At 43.1% G+C, this 3,888-nt stretch overlaps 1 protein-coding gene across 1 annotated transcript in view; it reads right to left on the minus strand.

The window, feature by feature from the left end:
* Phactr4 (phosphatase and actin regulator 4) overlaps positions 1-2,668 on the minus strand; it is a 56,134-nt gene extending 53,466 nt beyond the window's left edge. The window contains exon 1 of the mRNA XM_013032183.1: positions 2,601-2,668. The gene's annotated coding sequence lies outside the window, so the exon portion shown is untranslated. The remainder of the gene's footprint in view (positions 1-2,600) is intronic.
* Between the last annotated feature and the right edge of the window lie 1,220 nt (positions 2,669-3,888).

Raw genomic sequence — 3,888 nt, forward strand, 5'->3', positions numbered from 1 at the left:
AAAAAAAAAAAAATCTCACGGACTTTCTGGCCCAGGCTGACTTCAAACTGTGATCTTCAGATCTCAGCCTCCTGAGTAGCTTGGATCACAGGCACCTGGCCTAAGCAATATTTTGTTCCTTAGATTTAACACTCAAATAAAACAGCAACAAAACTCCAAATAATAATTACAAAATTCCCTGACCATATTTTTTCGTTAAAAAACTCCAAACATTCTAAACTTTTAGCAACATTTATAATTCCTAAACATTGTTAGCAAAGCATATTAAGCCTGGCACTGGTAGCTCACACCTGTAATCCTAGCTACTCAGATGGCTGAGATCTGAGGATTACGGTTGAAAGCCAGTCCGTACAGGAAAGTAAGTTAGACTCTTATTTCCAGTTAACAACCAGAAAACCAGAAGTGGCACTGTGGCTCAAGTGGTAGAGTGCTTGCCTTGAGCTGAAGAGCTGAGGGACAGCACCAAGGCCCAAAGTTCAATTCCCACCACAGACAAAAAAATAAATAAATAAAAAGCATATTATACAGCAACATGACAGCATACTTACATGCCTTATATTTTCAATAAATATGCTTTAATTTAAATGTGCTTTTGTGCTTTAGTACCAATATAAACTAAATTACCTAGGAGAATAAACTCTAGCTATTTTAACTATATTGCAATTCAACATGCCTCTTATTATTTATGGCCATCTTTGGGATGTAAGCTCTAGGAAAAGATCACCAAAAGGAATGTTCAGATCACACAAATATGTATCAAATAATAGACTAATTTTTAACTTCTGTATATATGGTGGGGAGAGAACTTCCTTTTCTTTACTATCTGAATTTTTCTAATCTAGCATAGCTGGCACTGGGTAGTTTATTGGCAATAACATCCTACAAGTAACTGTGCCTCAAACACCACATTAGAAAGCCTTCCTAGCCTTTGGGAACTCTTTATTTATTTATTTATTTTGGTCGGTCATGGGGCCTGAACTCTGGGCCTGGGCGCTGTCCCTCAGCTCTTCAGTTCAAGGCTAGTGCTCTACCACTTGAGCCATAGCACCACTTCTGGCTTTTTCTCCTTACGTGGTGCTGAGGACTCCAACCCGGGGCTTCATGCATGCCAGGCAAGCACTCTACCACTGAGCCACCTTCCCAACCCCTCTTTGGGAACTCTTTACAATGTCATCTATTTGTGTAAATTGTTCCCTTGGCCTGGATTTCTTTCCCTGATCTATCTGGGGAAGTCTTTCTCATCTTTTAAGAAATGGCCTCAGCCGGGTGCCAGTGGCTCACACCTGTAATTCTAGCTACTCAGGAGGCTGAGATCTGAGGATCGAGGTTCAAAGCCAGCCCAGGCAGGAAAGTTTGTGAGACTCCTATCTCCAATAAACCACTAGAAAACCCGAAGTAATGCTATGTCTCAAGTGGTAGAGCGATCGCCTTGAGCTGAAGGGCTGAGAGACAGTGTCCAAGCCCAGAGTTCAAGCCCCACGACCAGAAAAGAAAAAAGGCCTCAAACAGAATTCCAATAAAAATTTTCGGAATCCTTATTATGTGCCTAGCATTGTGCTGGTGCTCAAAAAAAGTTTTTGCCTTTAAGTTGCTTATAAAGAGGACCTACTGTAGAGTACACGGAGTATGTAAGCACTAAGCAAGCATATTGATGGGGTAAATGTAGCTAGAGTCACCCACAGCAATCAGAAAAGCAACAATCATCAGGAGAAACTATTGGAGAGGTATCTGACTCAGTATGATGGTGCACACCTGTAAACAGAGCACTGGGGAAGTAGATCCAAGAGGATTTTGAGTTCCAGGTCAGCCTGGGCTATATAGCATTAAAAAAAAAAAATCCAGCCAAACAAAGAATAAGTGACCCTTTTTTCTGGAGGGAGGGTGGGGGTTGGTCATGGGGCTTGAACTCTGGGCCTGGGCGCTGTCCCTCAGATATTCAGCTCAAGACTAGTGCTCTACCACTTGAGCCACAGCGGCAATTCCGGTTTTCTGAGTGGTTTATTAGAAATAAGAGTCTCACAGACTTTCCTGCCTGGGCTAGTTTTGAATCTGGATCCTCAGATCTCAGCCTCCTGAGTACAGGCATGAGCCCCTGGCGTCCAGCAGAATAAGTGATCTTTATTTCTTTTCTTTTTTTTTTTTTTTTTTGGGAGGGGTCTGGTCGTGGGGCCTGAACTCTGGACCTTGGTGCTGTCCCTCAGCTCTTCAGCTCAAGGCTAACGCTCTACCACTTCAGCCACAGCACCACTTCCAGCTTTTTTCTTTCTGCTTATGTGGTGCTGAGGAATCGAACCCAGGGCCTCAGGCATGCAAGGCAAGCATTCTACCACTGAGCCACCTTCCCAGCGCCAGAATAAGTGATCTTAACTATGGTCTTGTAGGACATACCACCTCAAACTACAATAATCTTTACACTTCTCCATTAGGCTAAATTTTTTCATGGGCAGAGAATGTAACTGATTATGCTTCACACAACTTGGTACAAAGTGCAAATGCAGCAAGTATTATACAAGGAAGAAATAGCATTCTTTAATTTGAAGCTCTGCTTGTAGAATCTAGCAGCAAAAGGCAATTAACACACCAAGCATGGTGGTACATACCTATAATCCTTAGAGTTGGAAAGTTAAAGCAGAAGAATCAGTAGTTCAAGGCAGCAGGATTACATAAGACGACCATCTCAAACAAACTAAATTAAAGGAAATGAAACAAAACAAGACAAAGTAATTAAGGTAAAGAATGCTAGTATTGGAGACTAGAAGAAATGTGGAACTATGGACTATTCTATCATTTCAAAACTCCTGAGTAGTGCCATGCAACTTACGAGGGGAAAAATGGAATGTTCACAACAGTTTTGGAGAATTTACTCCTTTACATATTTGTCTTTTTTTTTTTTTTGTCGGTCCATGGGGCCTGAAATCTGGGCCTGGGCGCTGTCCCTCAGCTCTTCAGCTCAAGGCTAGCACTCTACCACTTGAGCCACAGCACCATTTCTAGCTTTTTCTGCTTATGTAGTGCTGAGGAATTGAACCCAGGGCCTCATGCATGCAAGGCAAGCACTCTACCACTGAGCTACCTTCCCACCCACTGTTATTTGTAAATTTGTCATTTGTCTCCTTGTTTGAATGTTCACATAAATGCTCATCTACCACTACTGTTGGGCTCAAGATTCTCCATAGAGTGCATTTATGAATGAGCCTGAAGATGGGCTGGAAGAGACAAGGACAAGAGCACTGAAATCACCAGATACTCAACCACCTACTCCTACCACATATGACAGTAGTTTCTCTACAAGTTCACTAGATGCGGGGGAAAAAAAAAAAAACTAATGAATTGTGCCATTCAAGATCAAACTCTGTAACTTCCCTGTCATACTCGTACTTTGAACAGGCAGCATATGGGGCTGGGAAGGTGGCTCAATGGTAGAGCACTTGCATTGCATGCATGAGGCTCTGGGTTCGATTCCTCAGCTCCACATAAAAAAAAAGCCGGAAGTGACACTGTGGCTCAAGCAGTAGAGCACTAGCCTTGAGCTGAAGAGCTGAGGGACAGCGCCCAGGCCCAGAGTTAGGCCCCACGACTGGACCCCAAAAAAAAAAAAGAACAGGCAGCATAATTTTACTAATAGAAAACAGAACTTTCTCATTTACTAATGAAGTAATTTGGGAAACCTTACCTTAGAAAAATCTCAGTTTAAGCCGGGCGCCGGTGGCTCATGCCTGTAATCCTAGCTACTCAGGAGGCTGAGATCTGAGAATCTCGGTTCAAAGCCAGCCTGGGCAGGAAAGACCGTGAGACTCCTATCTCCAATAAACCACTAGAAAACCGGAAGTGGCGCTGTGGCTCATGTGGTAGAGCACTCGCCTTGAGCTGAAGAGCTGAGGGACAGCG

Source organism: Dipodomys ordii, unplaced genomic scaffold (genome assembly GCF_000151885.1).
Source record: "Dipodomys ordii isolate 6190 unplaced genomic scaffold, Dord_2.0 Scaffold6, whole genome shotgun sequence".
Classification (NCBI taxonomy): domain Eukaryota; kingdom Metazoa; phylum Chordata; class Mammalia; order Rodentia; family Heteromyidae; genus Dipodomys; species Dipodomys ordii.